This window comes from Papio anubis, chromosome 2 (assembly GCF_008728515.1).
Source record: "Papio anubis isolate 15944 chromosome 2, Panubis1.0, whole genome shotgun sequence".
Lineage (NCBI taxonomy): Eukaryota > Metazoa > Chordata > Mammalia > Primates > Cercopithecidae > Papio > Papio anubis.
Genome location: NC_044977.1, coordinates 53,585,204 through 53,604,616, shown reverse-complemented (window position 1 = coordinate 53,604,616; position 19,413 = coordinate 53,585,204). Strand labels below are relative to the sequence as shown.

Sequence of the window (19,413 nt, the reverse complement as noted above, 5' to 3'; positions counted from 1 at the left end):
AGCAGCCACCCACTTCTCACCACTACCATCTGGCGCAAGCCACCGTCATCTCCATCTCCCACCGGGATGACTGCAGTGGCATCCTAACAGGCTTCCTGTCCCCCACCTATCCCCACCAGAGCAGGAGGGATCCTGATATCTCATACAATGTCACTCCTCTGCTCAGGGATCCCCCAGTGTCTCCCCTCTTTCAACCTCAGAATGAAGGTTGAAGTTCTTCCTGGCTCTCAGGGCCCTACCCTCTCGTCCTTACTCACTTCATTCCAGCCACACCAGCCCCCGCGCTGTTTCTGGAACAAGCCAAACACGCTTCAGTCTCGGGCCTTTCAATTCACTGTTGCGTTTGCTTGGGGAACTCTTTCCCAGGTATCCTCATAGCTCCTCCATCACTTCCTTTAAGACTATTGATATGGACCTTCCCAGTGAGGCCTGCCCTAGAAACAAGCTAAATTCAACACCCCTCCCTCACCATTCCTGCCTTCCTTCCCTGCCTTATCATTTTTTTTTTCTTTATCACATTTGACTAGGACACATGCCCTGGGATACTACGATCTCCTCACTAGCCAAATAGGAAACAATCTCAGTATGGTCTGTATCACCGTCACCGGCATCACCATCCCTCTTCAGATATGGTTCATAACCTGGGCACACCACACTGCAGTTATTCTCACGTCTGTCTTCTTCACAACACCAGGTCTTCCTCCCGGGTTTGGCCAAGCGCTGTTCCAGCTCCGTGTCCCCCTGACCAGGACAGAGATGAACAAAACAAAGGCCCTCAGAGTGTTTGGTTAATGAAACCAGGAGGCCCTTTTCTGGCGCCAAAATCAGATAGGACTCAGATAACCATACCAAAGATGAAACTCGAAGGAGAAAGCTTTCTTGGGACATCCGGGATTGACCTGGCTGCCCTCAGGGCAGCAGGAGGGAGGCTCCGATTCCCCCGGCTTAGCTGGCGAAATTCTGAGCACACACGTCAGGACTGCTAGGTGCCAGGCAGACACAGGGCAGGGGACTCAAGAGGAGCTGGATTTAAACCCAGATCTGAGCCCAGCGGTGTGACTGTGGACAAGTTTCCATAGCATCGTTGCCTCATCTGTAAAGTGGGCATCCTAACACTCACCTCAGAGTGGCTGTGTGCGTGCGGGAGCCACTGTGGCACCTGACACAAAGCAGATGCTGAGAAAATGTCGGTAAGAATGGGCAAAGTTGACTGAGCCCCTGCCATGCGCCAGGCACCACAAAACAGCGCTGTACAAACATGGTTTCCTTTAATCCGCACATCATCCCTCATCAGGGAGAAGCAGTGTAATCCCTGATAAGGTTCTATTGTCATCCCCATTTCATAAATGAGGAAACCAAGGCTCAAGAAGTAATCTGATTTTGCTGAAAGTGATGCAGCTGATTCATCACAGAGACTTGGAGCCCAAATCTGCCCAATGCTCTTAGCCAGCACCACGCTGGTAAGTCAGCAAGCGCACCCTGCGACTCTCCTTACCCTCAGCCGCTCCACCACCACTCTCAGGATCCTCCTCCCCTCCTGCCCCTCAAGGAACAGAGGGCAGCACTGCCTCCTCTGCATCCCACCTCTGTCACTTACAGGTACGTGGCACTAGACAAGCTGCATGCCCATTCCGACCTTCAGTCTCTGTACAAGTCTCCCAGGGCTGCTGTGATGAATCACCACAGACTGGGTGGCTTAAAATACGGGCTTACTGTTGCCCAGTTCTGCAGGTCAGAGGCCCAGGGCGCTCAGTCAGCTACTCGGCTGTAGGGCTGAGGTTCATTTCGCTGCCAGCCGTCAGCTGGGACCAATCTTTGATTCTATGGCTGCCTACATTCCTCTTCTGCTTTCCATGTGCTCTGTCCAACCACAAGCGATCAAATCTCTCTCAGGCTTTCACAAACTCTTCAACTTCTCCTTCTGCTGCATCTTTCTGACTCTAGTTGGGAGAAACTTCTCTGCATTTAGCAGCTCATGTAATTAGACTGGAGCCACCAGGATAATTTTGGTTAATCTTATTTTAAGACACGTAAGTTTAATTATATCTGCAAAGTCTCTTTCCGTGCAATACAACATACTCAGAAGTCATTGGGATTAGGGCATCAATATATTGGGGAAGCCATTCTGCCTATCACAGTATCTCTTCCTTTGCTCATTCTTTCAACAAGTATCCATTAGCTTTGTAGCAGATACCATGGGTGCCACGCTACACGTCTCCCTCTAAGTCCTTCAGTACCCACCCAGTTCCCCACTGCCGCACCGACATCATCTTGCCCGAGACTTTCTGACTTTGCAAAACCTACATAGAGTCAGACAGAAGTGCTGAGGAATTCACCCCCACCTAAGAGCAACCCTCAACCTAAGACTGATGCGATTTGGGGGATAAATACCCCAGCTCCATCACCCTTTCAGGGGGTAACTAGAGGTTGTGCCTACACTGGCTCCTAGCAAACTTCCTCTCCAGGTGTTCATGGTAGCAACTCAATTTCTAAAGCACCCCTATTGGTGACCTTCCCTTCCTTACCTCAAATCACCCCAAACAAAACACTTACACTAGCATCCTTGTCTCAGGGACTGCTTCTAGGGTAACCAAGACAAGCACTTGCTCTATGACAGACACTGCTCTAAGCACTGTTATTATCTCCATTTTACAGATGAGGACACTGAGGCATGGATAAATTAAGAAACTTGCCTGTGTGGTTAGCATCTGGCAGAGCTAGGATTCAAACACAGGCAGTCTGGCTCCTGGGTTCCTGCTCTAAAAGAAATACCAGTTTTTTCCTTCGCTGCAATTTGAAGGTAATATTCCCTATTTCATAGCATCGCTGTGAGGATTAAATAAGATAGTGCTTGCAAAGGGTTATTTGGGATATGGTACACAGGGAGCATTCCATAAATAACAGCTTAAAACAACACTACATCTACTATTACCCTACTGCCAGTGAGAGCTGAAACCAAACTCTGAGGTCAAAGGCTGGGCCAGTGTCCTGCCAGCTTAAGGGGACCGTTCACTCGGAAGGCAGATCCATTATCTAAAAGGGAACAGACAGCTAAGAGCGGAAGAAGGTGGTGGGTGTTGTTATAGCAACTGGTAAGCCTTTTTGTGACCTCATAGCCAAGGTGGTGGTGGACCAGGGAAGGAAGAAGCTCCTGCCAGCAACCAAAGGAAGCCAGCAGGAAGTTAAGCACGGCTAAAACCCATGGGAGACCCCCTCCCAGCTAGACAAACCCCATCTCTCTGCCCTATCCTGGGCTCGGACCAGCCAAGAGGCCAGGCAGGTGCTTCCCCGCTGAGACTGGGGGAGACAGATGCTCAGAGGTCAGGCAAGGACAAAGAACAAGGCAAGCCACAGCCCCCAGGTCTCAGCTGTGGGCAACCACAAGCAGTAAGCTTTGCGGGCCAAGGAAAGCACATTATTTGCCCTGTGTGGAAGGAGGGCTCCAAAAGCACGGTCCAAGTCCAAGGTCTGGCAGCTCCATGAAGGCACACTCTGGCCCTCGTGGACTTGGAGAGAAGAGCCTGCCAATGGCTAACAGCATAACCATCCAAGCTGAGAAACCAAGTTACCTCCCTTCTCTCTCCCTCTCTATCATGTATGGTACTGATTTATATCTATGCATTGTCTTCCTCCATCACTATGAGTTCCTCATCCATGCAGCCAGCCAGCCATTGATTCATCCACCTTCCTATCCAACCTTCCATGCATCCTTTAATCCATCTGTCTACCCATCCATCCACCTACCTATTGATTCGCCCATCTATCCATATATTGAGCTCTAATATATGCCAGGACCTAAGCTAGTCATGCAAGATTTGGCTGTAAGCAAAAGAATCATGATCTCAGCCCTCGCAAAGCTCACAATGTTGTGAGAAAAGCAAACAGGCAGACAGGCATTGACCACACTGAGAAGGAAGCACACAGTGTCAATGGCAGGCTGGGAGTTTCAAACTGATGGCCTATGGGATAGATTTACCACAAATGTATTTTATTTGGCCTTCAGACTGATTGAAAATAAAGAAAACTTTAAATCATGTACAAAAATTTGCATAAAATTAAATAACTCATTTACATAAATTTAAGTTTCCAGATTTCCATGAAAACCCAGGATATCTAGCCACACTGAGCTTTCATTCTTACACAGCAACAATCACTAGAACCTAACAGCAGAAAAACTTTCAATTTCTTCCCATTCACCAGTCCCTATTGCCCTACACCCGGCCAGACCCCTCCAGACATTTTAGTGAGCCTGTCCAGGAATAAGTGCAAGACGACTTAATATGGCAAAAGAAAAAAAAAAAAAAAGCCTGAACCTCAAAGGTTTTTCTTCCGAATGGCAAACAAGGCTGAGCCACGGTGGAAGAACCACAAGCCCTCAACTCTGGGAATGTCATGGATAGTGATATGTAAACTGGGATGGGAGAGACTGGACTAGTGTGTTCAGGGAGCTTCAGCCTACACACTGGCTCTGGGGCTTTCAGGCTGAAAACTACCAGCTATGGAGCCTCAGGAACAAAAATCACCCCAGCTATGCCTCCCACACAGGTGTCCTGGCTGCCTCTCCAAGGCCACCTCCACCTCTCCAGCTTGCCTGACTCAGTATTCTCAGAGCTCACTTCTTCCCCAGAATGGTTCTGGACTCTCCTAGAACTCTAGGCTTGCTTTATCAGACTCAGCATAATTATTCAGTTTGTGGCTAAAGGTCTATACTTCAGTTAAGGGTCTTCAGGTGCAACAGAAGTGGACTCAAGATAATATATGCCAAAGGGAACTTACTTCATTCATACTAGGAGACCAGAACCAAGTGAAGACTAAACAACCTGGTTGGAATGAAGGCAAGCAGCAAAGAAACGTCCAAGGACTGGCTGATGGTTTGGCCGGAATTGGTGGGTTCTTGGTCTCGCTGACTTAAAGAATTAAGCTGTGGACCCTCCTGGTGTTACAGTTCTTAAACATGGTGTGTCCAGCATTTGTTCCTTCTGCTCTTGGGACATGTCCGGAGTTTCTTCCTACTGGTGGGTTACGTGGTCTCCCTGACTTCAGGAGTAAGCCTGTCGCCTTTGCGGTATTACAACTCATAAAAAACAGCGCATCTGGAGTTACTCGAAAAAACAGCGCGTCTGGAGTTACTCGTTCTTCCCGGCGGGTTTAGTGATCTCGCTGATCTCAGGAGCGAAGCTGCAGACCCTTCACAGTGAGTGTTACAGTTCATAAATGCGGTGCGTCTAGACTTGTTCATCCCTTCCAGCAGGTTCAAGGTCTCGCTGGCTTCACCACTGATACTGCAGATCTTCCCGGGCAGTACCAGAGCGCTTACTGCCAAGAGCAAAACAACAAACTCCCCCCAACGTAAAAAGAAACCACAGCAAGCCGGCTTTACAGGCTCCGGTGGCCTGCTTTTATTCCCTTATCTGGCCCCAGCCACATCCTGCTGATTGGTCCATTTTGTAGAGAGCTGATTGGTCCACTTTACAGAGAGTTGATTGGTCCGTTTTACAGAGAGTTGATTGGTCCATTTTGACAGAGCGCTGATTGGTGCATTTACAAACCTTTGGCTAGGCACAGAGCGCTGATTGGTGCATTTACAGTCCTTTAGCTATACACAAACGTTCTCCAAGTCCCTTACTCGATTAGCTAGACACAGAGCGCTGATTGGTACGTTTACAAACCTTTAGCTAGACACAGAGTGTTGATTGGTGCGTTTACAAACCTTTAGCTAGACAGAAAAGTTCTCCAGGTCCCTACGGGACCCAGAAGCCTAGCCAGTTTCACCTCTCAACGGCACTTCCGGCGGGACTTTGCGGCACCTATCCCGGGCGCTCCTGCAGCCCAGAGGGAGCTCGTCCCCCGATCAAGCTGAGCAGGCACTGGCGGGCCAGGCCGAGTCCAGGGCCCGCTGAGCCCGCGCCCATTGCGCGATCGCCACACGCAGCCCCTGGCTCCCGCGGGCGCCTCTCCCTCCACATCTCCCCGCGAGCAGAGGGAGCCAGCTCCGGCCTCGGCCAGCCTTGGCCAGCCTCGGCCAGCCCCAGAGAGGGGCCCCCACAGCTCAACTGCGGGCTGAAGGGACCCCCACAGAGCAGCTGCATCCCACAGTGGACGCTGAGGCCGAGGAGGCCCCAAGAGCAAGCGAGGGCTGCTGGCACGTTGTCACCTTTCAGTGGGCCATGGGTCAGCCCGTCAGGGAAGAAAGAGGGTCCTAGGCTTTACTCCCATTAGCTGTAGCCAAAGAGTGGAGGTAAGCCCTCAAAGGGAAATTGTCAGGGAATTAATCTGGATGTGCCCTGGTATAGATTTCAGTTGGGAAGTATCCATCCAAGTATCTTATACAAATGTAAGACAAAACCAAAATTAAAAAAAAAAAAAAAAAGAAACACTACAAGTAAAAAGTAAAATGAAACAAACCTACAAAAACCAACCACACAAATCATTTTTTAAAAAAAGAGTAATTTGATTATACATCCTTGGTAAGATATACCCTGAAATCCTTAAGAACAAAAATAACTGCAAAAAAGGAGAAAGGTACTTAGTACCCACCATGTGTCATGTCTCTGTAGATGCTATGAAATAGTGATAAATAAGCCAGGGATCTCTACCCTCCTCTCTACCTTCCACCATCCGTACCCCTTTCCAATAGCATCCCAATTTCCTTAAAAATGTTATTATGGAAAACCTGAAATACATACAAAAGTAGACAGAATTGAATAACAAACACTTATGTATCCACCTCTGAGCATCCCCCATTACCCATCTTACTTCATTTTACCCCACCCACTTTTCCCCTCCCGTATAATTCTGAAGCAAATTCCAGAAAATATAATTTCAGTATGCCTTCATAAATATTTAAGTATGTCTCTCTAAATGATGACTTTTATAAAAACAAACACAATACCATTATCACACCTAAAACAAATCCTTAATATCATCAAACATTCAGTCAGCATTCAGATTTCCAATTATTTCATAAACATTGTAAAATGTCTTACAGATGGTTTGTTTCAACCAGAAAACAAACAAGGTTCACACTCTGTGACTGCTCAGTATGTGTCTGAAGACTCTATTAATTCATAGGTTCTCTCTCCAGTGCTTTCTCCACCTTATAAGGTATGCCTCAAAAAAAAGAAAAAGAGAAAAAAAGAAAAAAGACAAGTGCGCTGGTTCTTGCCTATAATTTCAATACGTTGGGAGGCTGAAGTAGGAGGATTGCTGGAAGCCGGGAGTTCAAGACCAGCCTGAGCAATACAGTGAGATCCCACTCTACAAAAAATTAGTTGGGCATGGTGGCACACACCTGTAGTCCTACCTACTTTGGAGGCTGAGGCGAGAAGATCGCTTGAGCCCAGGAGTTTGAGGCTGTGGTGAGATATCATGGCACTCCAGCATGGGTAACAGAGCAATACCCTGTCTGGGAGGGAAAAAAAAAAAAGGCTGACTGTAGAGTTTCCCACAATCTAGACTGTGCTGATTGCATCCCCCTGGTGGTGTTTAACATGTTCCTCTGTCCTCTGAATTTCCTAGAAGCTGGTAGCTGATCTAGAGCTGTGCAGTGCCATGGCCACCAGCCATATGTGGCTACTGAGCACTTGAAATGCAGTTGGTCCAAGTTTCAATGTGCTGGAATTGTAAAATACAGCCCAGATTTAAAGACTTCATATGAGAAAAGAACAGAAACTATTTTATTGATCACTTTTTCTACTGATTATATCCTGGAATGCTAATATTTTTGATATATTGAGTTAAATAAAATATATATTCAAATCAATTTCACATCTTTCTTTGTACTTTTACAAATGTGGTTTCTAGAGAATTCCAAATTACAGGCATGACATGTGTGACTCCCACTGATGTGTTTCATTGGATAGTGCTGGGCTAGAGGCTTCATCAGATTTAAGTTCCATTTTCTGGCAAGACTCCCTTCAAGGTGATGTTGTGTTCTTCCACCAGGAGCCACAGAGTGTCTCCTGGCCTCTCATTCTGTGAGATTTGCAGTCACTGGTGCCCAAAGCCTGGATCCATTAATCCAATGAAGACTACAACATTATGATATTCTCCTACTATTTTATCTTTATTAGCACTTTTCTATAAAGAACAACTTCTTGTGACCTTAGGGAAATTAAGTCGCCTCCTCAGAAATGTCTTTCCTGATGTCTCTGTTGAAGGGAATCCACAGTAGTTCCTTTCAGTGTACTATTTGTCTCCTTCATGGCCCTCTCTCCTATTGGCCATTACCAATGTATTTGCTTGCTCGCCTGTTGATCGGTGGCATCCTCCACTGTAGTGGAAGCTCCGTAAGAGGAGGGTCTTCCTCTGGCTTGGTCATCCTTGAAGGCTTAACCTCCCAGCCCGAGATGCCAGGGGTCTATGTGTGGAAGGGATAGAGGGATTCTGAAACAGACAGAACCCCGGACCCTAACACGAGAAACCTGTGTTCTAATCTTGACTCTGCCATTTACTGAGGGACCCTGGGTCAGGCCTAACTTCTGTAGGCCTCAGTTTCCTCAAATGGAGCAGGCAGGTGGGCAGTCTGGTTGCTGAAGCATGGTTGCAGCTCTGAGGGGCTCTCCTGCAAGACTGGCCTTCTATTAGCTCATGCTTCTAGAGGCCTCTCTCCTACCAAGGCTGCACATGGGCCAGGTGGCAGATGATTAAAGAGACACCCTGCAGCTAAGAAATCCAAAAGCTAATTAACCCCAGTTCGGCCGATTCAAGAGAAGTCAGTCTGGCACCGCACTGATGGCGGGTGGCATTAATACCTAATGGTTCATAAATCGCCCTCCTTCCCGAAATTCCTCCTGTTTCCAAAAGCACTTTCAATCAAGCAAAAAGCATCCACAAAGTGCCTCTGAGCCCTGTCCCCTGGGAGAAAGAGGGCCATGAAACAGAAAGCCACCCCACCAGGAGCTAATGAGGGAGCTGAACAGAAGACAGGATTTAACATTCACATGCACCAAGCAGAGTAGGGTGAGGAGTTTACTTACCCCCATCTCGCAAAGTTGTTGGAAAAATTCAGGGAAATAAGGGATGTGAAAGCTTTAACACTCTGTCTGGAGTACTCTAACTGCTCACAACCAGTCTTGGTCTCTCACAGTTCTTCAGGGTCATCTCAGTAGACAGCAATATCCCCACCTGGCCTTTTGGGAAACTGAGGCTCAAGATAAAAACTGACTTTGGTCAAGCGTAACACGATGTAATCCCAGCACTGGGAGACCGAGGGGTAATTCTGCCGGAGATCGGCACTATCCTGGCTAACACAGTGAAACCCGCCTCTACTAAAAAATACAAAAAAAAAATTAGCCAAGCTGCGGGTGGCACCTGTAGTCCCAGCTACCTGGGAGGCCGAGGCAGGAGAATGGCATGAACCCAGGAGGCAGAGCTTGCAGTGAGCCAAGATCATACCACTGCACTCCAGCCTGGTGACAGAGTGAGACTCCATCTCAAAAAAAAAAAAAAACCACAAGGCCAGAAGATTGGGTGGCAGAGCCCAGTTCATGTCGACTCAGGTCACTACAAGAAATACCTCCTGCCCGCTGGACCCTATGCCAGGCATTGAGGACACATGGGTGTGAGTCAGGGACTGAGCTGGTCCCACTGAGAGGCAAAGAGGCAGGATTGGTATCCCATGTCAGTGGCTGGCCACAGTTTGTCCTGGGTATGAAAGGTAAGACTTCCCAAACAAGGGGTGTATTAGTCCGTTTTCGACTGTTGATAAAAGACACTGACCAAAATTTGGAGGCGGCAAGAGGTTTAATGGACTCAGTTCCATGTGACTGTGCAAAGCCTCACAATCATATGGCAGGAGGTGCAAGGCATCGCCTTACATGGTGGCAGACAAGAACAGGAGTTTGTGCAGGAAACACCCCTTTATAAATCATCGACCTCTCGGAGACTTATTCACTCCTTTGCTGAACAGCACAGGAAAGACGCGACCCCCATGATTCATTACTCTCCCACCATGTCCCTCCCATTGCAGGGAACAGAGAACCTGCACCAAGACATATATTGTAGGGACAAACACCAGGGGCCTCACTGCTTGAGACACCAAACCAGTGTGGAGTTCACAGCACTCCAATTACAGATGATAAACAAGACAAGATGTAGCTTCTACTCCCAAGGGCCTCACAGTATCAAAAGAAACCCTCAGAAAAGTCACTGAGGCCTCTTATACCAACTTATCAAGGTTGTCCCTTTTTATGGGAAGCAAGAGGGATTAACAATCCTTAAACACAACTTTGTGACAACTATTACATGCCAAACACTGTTGTAAGCCCTTGAAAGACAGAAGTGACAAAAGGGAAAAAGCAGAGCTTATATTCCAGTGGAGGGCAGGACCACCCTGTTGTCCAACTCCGGGAGTTGCCATTGCTTTATTACATTATAGTCAATGTGCATGGTGACCTCTGTGGTTGTACAGTGCAGCCTGTGCAGCAGGACATGACTGTCCCAGTTGGGAAAGGCAAGTAACAAACAACATAGATAAGCATAAGATAGCATGTTAGGTGGTGATAAATGTTGAAGAACACAAAGCAGGGACTCCAGAGAGGATATGGGCATGGGTAAGGGTGCTATTTTAGATAGGGTGACCAGGGACAGTTCACTGAGATCACCGCATCAGTCAGGGCCCAACAGAAAGTGGGTTGTTGGAGGAGCGTTAGCAAAGGGACTATTTACAGCCATGTGGGCAGGATGGAGGGAAACTACAGGGAGAGTGGGGCTATTCTCCCCTTGTGGCAGAAAGGGGAGGATACGTGACAAACCACAAAGAGAGAGGGCAATATGGAGAAACCACTTGACAGTCGTCTGGGGAGCACGCCTGGGAATAAATGTCCTGGCTTAGCTCCTCTCTTCCCTCAGTCAGTCTTTACACAGTGCCCCCATGGGCCAAACCAAGTGGAAGCCAGAGGGCCAAGAAGGATGTTGATTTCATCCTAGTCAACTCTTGGGGACACAGCAGAGTAGACACTGGTATTGAGTGGATCCGGATGGATGGACCACAGGACACTGAGCAAAGCCCCAAAGGAGGCAGGGAGCAGGCTAGTGATGCCTGCAGGAGAGAACTCCAGGCAGAGGGGCAACATGGGTGGGTCAGTGGATGCCTGCAGGAGAGTGCCCCGGGCAGAGGGGATACCCTGGGCAGGTCAGTGAATGCCTGCAGGAGAATGCCCGAGGCAGAGGGGACACCCTGGGCGGGTCAGTGATGCCAGCAGGAGAGCACCCCTGGCAGAGGGGACACCCTGGACGGGTCAGTGATGCCAGCAGGAGAGCACCCCGGGCAGAAGGGATGGGCTGGGCGAAGACCCTGAGGTGGCAGAGTGCCTGCTGTATCTACGCAATAGCAATAGCATACAGGTCTCTGTGGCCATAGCAGAATAAGAGAGGGGTGGAGGATATCAGAAGGGAGCGGGGTGCTGGGCGGGGCTGATCATCTTGGCTTTTGAATGAGATGAGAAGCCCTGGAAGGATGCTGAGATGGGGAGCGGCATGGTCTGACAGGTTTAAGGGCTCCCTCTGGCTGCCGTGCAGAGAACAGAGAGTACCAGGGCAGAGGTGGAGCAAGGGAAGTCAGGGAAGAGGCTGTTGCAGAGGTCCAGGAGAGAGATGGTGGGGGAGGTGCTAGAACGAGAGTGAGAGGGGTGAGGTGGTCACACATGGTCGGATAGTGATTCTACTTGAAAGCAGAGCAGCAAGATTGGGCGGTAGGGTGTTGCTATGCTTTGAATGTTTGTCCCACACAAAACTCATGCTGAAATTTCACCCCTAGTGTGGCAGTATTGATAAGTGGGGCCTTTAAGAGGTGACTGGATCATGAGGGCTCTGACCTCATGAATGGATTAATTCATTCATGCAATAGTGAATGAATAGGTTAATGAATTAATGAGTTATCACAGGAGTGGGACTAGTGGCTTTATAAGAAGAGGAAGACAGACCTGAGCTGGCATGCTCAGCCCCCTCACCATGTGACACCCTGAGCCGCCTCAGGACTCTGCAGAGAATCCCCACCAGCAAGAAGGCTCTCACCAGATGCAACCCCTCAACCCTGGACTTCTCAGCCTCCATAACTGTAAGAAATAAATTCCTATTCTTTATAAATTACCCCATTTCAGCTATTCTTCTGTAAGCAACAGAAAATGGACTAAGACAAGTGTGAAAGAAAAAGAAATCGTGACTTTCAGCTGGCATCCTTAAGCAACTTATCTGCAGCCTGTGTATGCCCCTTTTCAGACATGGCTTGCTTGTCATTGGTGGAGAAGGAGAACCTCTAATGTCTGCAAATTCCCTGTAAAGTCTCTGGAGATGACTGTTGGCTGCGGGTAGGGGAAGGAGCATAATATTAATGTTATGGTTCTGCTTAAAAGAGGATGCCCTTGTCTCTTAGAGTTACATTCTGAAATACTTGCAGCTGAAATGAAAAAATATACCGCAAAACTATCTTTGCAAGATATACTGCAAAATAGTATGAGGGTAGGTGAGGCTATAGAGAAAACAAAATTAGACATGGAGAGTTTTGAAGCTGGGTGATGGTACATGGTTGCTTATTATACTATGCTCTTTACTTTTGTGTAGTTTAAATTTTGCCCAAATAAAAGTTTGGGCCAGGCGTGGTGGCTGGTCAGGCGCAGTGGCTCATGCCTGTAATCCCAGCACTTTGAGAGGCCAAGGCAGGTGGATCACCTGAGGTCAGGAGTTCGAGACCAGTCTGGCCAACATGGTAAAACCTCGTCTCTACTAAAAATACAAAAATTAGCCAGGTGTGGTGGTGATGGGGCCTGTAATCCCAGCTACTCAGGAGGCTGAGGCATGAGAATCTATTGAACCTGGGAGGCGGAGATTGCAGTGGGCCAAGATTGCACGACTGCACTCTGCCCTGGGCAACAGAGCGAGACACTCTCTCAAAGAAAAAAAAAGAATGGGTAAGATGGTAAATTTTATGTCACATATATTTACCATTAAAAAAAAGATTAGGGGAAAACAGGTCCACCAGTTTTTCAAAAAAAGTAAAAGTGGGTTATAGTTGGATGCCACCAGGGCCCCTTGTTTTCTGCCCTGAATGACACAATAAAAGGCAGAGGGAAAGTCTTTGACAGACTCTCCGGGTGCCCTGCATTTCTATTCCAGTGCCACATAAAGAATCCCAGACAGCGCTCTCTCAGACAAGGGCGACATCCCTAATGTGGGAGTCCCTGTAACAGTGAGGAATCAATTGTCAAACAGTCAGCCCACGCCGTGGTGACAGCCCTCCAAGACAGGTCCTTCCGCTTTGAGAACATGTAAAGGGAGCCTGAGCAACCAGCTAACTGCTACACAGCCTCCAGATCCTAGCTCCAATGCCCCTTTCTCAAGAAAACCTGTGATTTTCAGAACTAGGTCATGTTTCTATGTCTCAGGATCCCTGTATATCCCAATTCTCCAGGAGAGTCCCAGTTTATGCCAGTTGTCCAGGCATAATTATTAATGGCACCCACTTCCACTCTCAAAGGGTCCAGGCTTAGTAAGTAAATCATATGGTCACCCCAGCTATTATAGACTTACAGAGCTGCTCATAATTGACTAAGTAAGAAGGTGTAATGTCTGTCTCCCTGGGTCCTAGAGGACAGGGACATGTTTGTCTTCTTCACTGTCACATGTGCAAGGCCTAGCACAGAGCTTTGTGTATAGCACTACATGTACTATAGCATACAATAGCTCTCCCAGTAAATCCCCTGCACGACTGCTGTCTCAGCGTCTGTGCCTGAAAGGATCTGAACTGGCATCCCAGCCACTGCAATAGCACTGCGAGATGGGAACCCGAGTCTGTCTCTCCCGTGCTGGCCAAGGCGCCCTGCTTCCCTTGGTAAGGAGGAGAGACCCGCCCAGCCCCCTCCTCCAGTGCTCACAGCCAGCAGTGGAGAAATGCAGTCTCTGGCTAGTGCCCTTGTACCTTCACAGATTTTTCTTTTCCTTTTCTCCACCTTGACCAGTTAACTCAGGAAAATATCATTCTCTCTCTCTCTCTCTCTCCCTCTCTCTCCCCCACCTTCTCTCTGGGTCTCAACCTTTGAGAGTTTCTCGCCAACTCCTATGTCCTCCCCCGTACCCACATTTAACTCTCCCATCCAAAATCAGCCTTATAAACATGAGTTTCATCCATGGCATAAGCTAAATCAAGAACAGATATAACAAGAATTACACGACATGTGAAGCTCTTGAATGTATCCAGACATTGTCATCTGCATCTTCACAAATGTCTGGCCTCCACTAATTAAATTTGCCTTTCTCCAGCTGCAATATTCAAGATCAATTAAACAGAAAAGAGCATTGATTAAACTGCTCTAGCTCTAGTGGCGCATAAGCCTGGCTGCACATTAGAATCCCCAGGAAACTTCTAAAAAACAGCAATGCCTGGGCCCCACCCCAAGAGATTTAGATTTAATTGCTCATTGGTGGGGCCTAGACATCAACTTCCCTGGAGTATGAGAGTGTGTGACCAAGCCAAGAACCACGGTTGCAAGAAGCTTTCTACATGCTTTAGCTAATTCTGTCAGGTGAGTGCTAGGATCTCATTTTAAAACATGAGGAAACTGGTGCCTAGCGACCTGGAAGGAAGTAGAACTCAGATGTCCCAAGTCTGCACCCAGTGCTAGCCAGAGGCAGCCTGGGAGCAAGGAAGAAAGCACCAAGGAAAGCACTTCCCCTCTCCCTCCCCAGTCCCCTCCACCCAGCGAATCCTCCAGCTGTAGATGACGACATTATTCTTCATCTTCAGATGCCAGTCCCTGGGTTGGGTTGGGTTTTCTTATGCAAACATCCTGGAACAGTTATTTATCCAAGTACACTTTGTAAGATATTGCTTAGTTGTCATGTCTGTCTTCCCCATCCCAGAGATCTGCGTCTTACTGTCATGGATTTGACTGTAGAACCCAGCACAATGCTTGGCTCACAATAGATGCTCCAAGAATGTTTGTTGAAGATTGTTTTGGCACATGTTGAATGGGACAGAGGGATAGATGGGCAGTCACACAGGCAGGAATGGATGGTGGGGTGGGTGATAAACAGATGAATACAGGGGAATTCATGGCAATCAATTGGACAAGTGGATGGATGGATGAAAGAATGAATTTGTCTATGCCCTGGTTTGTGCCACAAAGGATTTGAGATGCTTATAGTACAATTTAAAAATAAAATTTTAGCGCTCTTTCTGTACCTGGCTCTGTTCTAGGCACTTGGAATACATCAGTAAGCAAAAGATAAAGATTATTCCCCTTGCAAAGCTTATATTTTAGCTGAATGAGATTGACAATGAACAATAACCATAATAAATATGTAGATCATGAACTATGTTAGAAGGTTAAGGGCTAAGAAACAAGAGAAAAGTGCAAGGAAGAGAGAGTGGGAAAGGTGAGGAAGTGGGGGTGGGATACAAGTCTAAATGGGGAGGTCAGGGAAGGTCTCGTTGAGAAGCTGAGCAAAGAATTGAAGGAGGTGAGGGAGGTGCCTGCAGAGAGCGGAGCTTCAGCTGCCCAGGTGGACGAAAGGCTTGGAGTAGACATGTGCTGCTGTGTGTGTGGAACCATAGCAAAGGAACCAGAGTGACTGGAGGAGCAGACAGTGAAGTGGGGAGTATGAGGGGGTCAGAGGTCAGGGGGTGACCAGGTCCCATAGGGCCTTGTAGGTGATGGTGAGGACTCTATGCCAAGTGACATGGGAGTCATAGGAGGGTGTTGAGCAGAGGAAGGCTATGATCTAGGGTAGATTTTTAAAAGATCCCTCTGGCCACTCTGTTGCAAATCAGTAAATCACAGGAGGCCAGGGCAGAATTACAAAGAGGCACACAAAAAGTTGTCCAGCTGAGAAGGGATGATGACTCTGACCAGGAGAGGAAGTGGTCAGAGTCTGGATATATTCTGAAGGTAGATCCAATCTTCATGGTGGCTTGGGCATGGGGTGTGAGAGAAAGAAGGGAGTCAAGTTTAATGCCAGGGTTTTTGGACTGAGCAACTGCAAGAAAGGAATTATCATCAACTGAAATGGGAAAATCTGGGGTCAGGTCAAGGGGCAGGGAGGAATTGAGAGTTTAGTTTTGGACACGAGGAGTTTAGGTGGGCATTGGCTACCTACTGGAGATGTCAAAAAGCAGAAACCAGGTGCAGTGGCTCATGCCTATAATCCTAGCACTTTGGGAGGCCGAGGTGGGCAGATCACTTGAGGTCAGGAGTTTGAGACCAGCCTGGACAACATGGTGAAACCCCATCTATACTAAAACTACAGAAATTAGCCAGGCATGGTGGTGGGCACCTGTAATCCCACTTACTCGAGAGGCTGAGGCAGAAGAATCATAGTGAGCTGCGATTGTGCGACTGCACTCCAGCCTAGGCAACAGAATGAGACTCCGTCTCAAAAAAAATAAAAATAAAAACAGTTGTATTATTAGTCAGAATTCAAGTGAGAGGACGAGGCTAGAGATGTAAATGTGAGAGTCCCATGTAAATGATTGCAAGCGATGAGACTGGGTGAAATTACCAAGAGAGTGAGTACAGATGGATAAGAGAAGAGGGTGGAGAACTGAGCCCCAGGTCATCCCAACATTAAGAGGTTGGAGAGAGAGAAAAGACAGAGGGTGAGACCAGTGAGGTAGTAGGAAAACTAGGAGACCGTGAGGCCTGAAATCAAACAAAGCAGGGCAGTTAACTGTGCCATGCCCAGTAGGATAAGGCCTAAGACTTGACCATGGATCTTGCCACGTGGAGGCAATTGGTGACCTGGATGAAGGGTACCAGTGGAGCAGTGGCAGTGAATTCCTGATTGGAATATGTTTAAGAAAAATGGGAGGGAGGAACTGGAGAGACTGAGGACGGACAGCCCTTTGGAGGAGTTTTGCTGCAAAAGGGAGAGTGGTGGTTTGTGGCTTGGTGGCCCACAAAGAATTTTATCTCTTGGTATTCAAGTCCTCGTGCAGTTTCCTCCCTTTGAATCTGGGCTGTCCCTGTGATTTGCTTTAACCAATAGAATCTGGCAGAAGCAACACTGTGTCAGTTCTGACCTAAAACTTAACAAGGGTTTTTGTTGGTGGTATTGTTGTTGTTATTTCAAAGATGGGAGAAATAATAGCATTGTGTACGCTTGATGAGAATGATCCAGAGGAGGTAAAAAATGATGCTGTGGCAAGAGGGACAATTGCTGGAGAGATGTCCTTGAGCAAATGAAAGGGACAGGGTCTAGGGCACAAGTACAGATACATAAGTGCACCATCAATTCATCTCTGGTGGAGTGTGTGGGTGGAGATGCTGGTGGGCGGGGAGGTGTATGGTGGGGTCTCAGGACATTCTGATTGCTTCCATTTTCTCAGTGAATAGGAAGCAGACAGGACAGGAGAGGAAGCATTAAGGGTTTAGGGGAGGAGAGGAGTCAAACAGTCCCTAGCAGAGCTGGAGAGAGAATGACTAGGGAAGCAGAGTATAATTGCTGGGCAGCATTGAGAGCGCTCTCAACATTCAAGGTCATGACTCAAGTGAATACAGTCAAAATGGTTGTGAAACACCATGTGAAAAACATGGCTTTTCTCTAGGCATGTTCTGCTGCATGGGGGTGAGGCAGGGTTGGCGGAAAGTGGGAAACATTATGACCAGGGTGGTTGCTTAGCCAAGCAAGTTGGAAAACATCGATAATAAATGAGGGAATAAAGAACCTGAGAAAAAGTAATTCAGATTAAAAGCTCAAGACCAGGGGCAAAATTAGAAAGCAGAGGGAGGGAGAAAGGAGAAGGGGAGAGACTAGAAGAAAAGAAAGAAGGAAATGTGGTCATGTTTTACATTGGTTTTTTTGTTTTGTTTTGTTTTTGAGAGAGAGACAGAGTTTCACTCTTGTTGCCCAGGCTGGAGTGCAATGGTGCGATCTTGGCTCACTGCAACCTCTGCCTCCCTGGGTCAAACAATTATCCTGCCTCAGCCTCCTGAGTGGCTGGGATTACAGGCACCCGCCACCACGCCTAGCTAATTTTTTGTATTTTTAGTAGAGGCAGAGTTTCTCCATGTTGGCCAGGCTGGTCTGGAACTCCTGACCTCAGGTAATTGAGGCTTCCCAAAGTGCTGGGATTACAGGTCTCATGAGCCATTGCGTCCAGCCCTACATTGGGATTATTAGGCAACTGTGCCTCAGTGTGCATGAGTTCCAGATCTTGTACAAAGAACATGTTTTCATAGGAAGGGTATGGAGGGGCCTGAAGCAGACATGGAGGTGACAAGTGAAGCACTTCCCCCGTCCCCTTTTTTGAGACAGCGTCTGCTCTGTCACCCAGACTGTAGTGCAGTAGCGTGATCTCAGCTCACTGCAACCTCCACCTCCTGAGTTCAAGCCATTCTCCTGCCTCAGCCTCCTGAGTAGTTGGGATTACAGGCTTCCGCCTCCACGCCTCGCTAATTTTTTGTATTTTTAGTAGAGATGGGGTTTCACCATGTTGGCCAGGTTGGTCGCAATCTCCTGGCCTCAAGTGATCTGCCTGCCTCAGCCTCCCAAAGTGCTGGGATTATAGACGTGAGCCACCGCGTCCGGCCCTAAACCCAGCTCATTTTAAACATTGGTTTCAATGATAGTCACCCTATGATGGAGCATCCTGCCCCTCCCCGACAACTCCCTTACACCACTTAGTCTCCCCTACCCCAGGTGCCTGCAAGCCCCTCAGAGACCAAGGCTGTGTGCCAGGGCTTTTCTCTCACAGAACATCCTTGAGAGTCAAATCTAGACAACAGTCGCCAGAATGGCCTCTGTATTCCCAGCAGTTTGGCAGTGGGAAAGCCAGCTTTTGGCTTCCAGACAGGAAAAGCAAAGTGGGCTGACCACACACAGCCTGCACCTCAGTGACCCTCTGGCCAGAGGCTGCCTTGGGATTCTTCGGGAAGAGTTAGACCTGGTTTCCAGCAGCAACACCTTGGGAGGTTAAAAAATACAGATGACTGGGTCTCTACCCCTACCCAGTAGTAGGATCCAGGGATCCTTATTTCTAACAAACTCTCCTGATGATTCTAACACATGTCAAGGCTGGAAACAACCGATTCATTTCTTTGGGCCTCAGTTTCCTCATCCAACTTAAAACACATACAGAAGTCGGCCGGGCGCGGTGGCTCAAGCCTGTAATCCCAGCACTTTGGGAGGCCGAGACGGGCGGATTACGAGGTCAGGAGATCGAGACCATCCAGGCTAACCCGGTGAAACCCCGTCTCTACTAAAAAAATACAAAAAACTAGCCGGGCGAGGTGGCGGGCGCCTGTAGTCCCAGCTACTCGGGAGGCTGAGGCAGGAGAATGGCGTGAACCCGGGAGGCGGAGCTTGCAGTGAGCTGAGATCGGGCCACTGCACTCCAGCCTGGGCGACAGAGCGAGACTCCGTCTCAAAAAAAAAAAAAAAAAAAAAAAAACTCATATAGGAGTCTAGAAAATCTCCTTC

General features: G+C 48.0%; 1 long non-coding RNA gene across 1 annotated transcript; it reads right to left on the bottom strand.

Annotated features, from left to right (window-relative positions):
- Positions 1–310: 310 nt before the first annotated feature.
- Positions 311–3,767, bottom strand: LOC108584510. The gene is made up of 2 exons (XR_002520317.2): positions 2,933–3,767; positions 311–1,940 (listed from the first exon to the last, which is right to left on the bottom strand). It is a non-coding gene; the product is annotated as an uncharacterized LOC108584510 (long non-coding RNA).
- Positions 3,768–19,413: the final 15,646 nt, after the last annotated feature.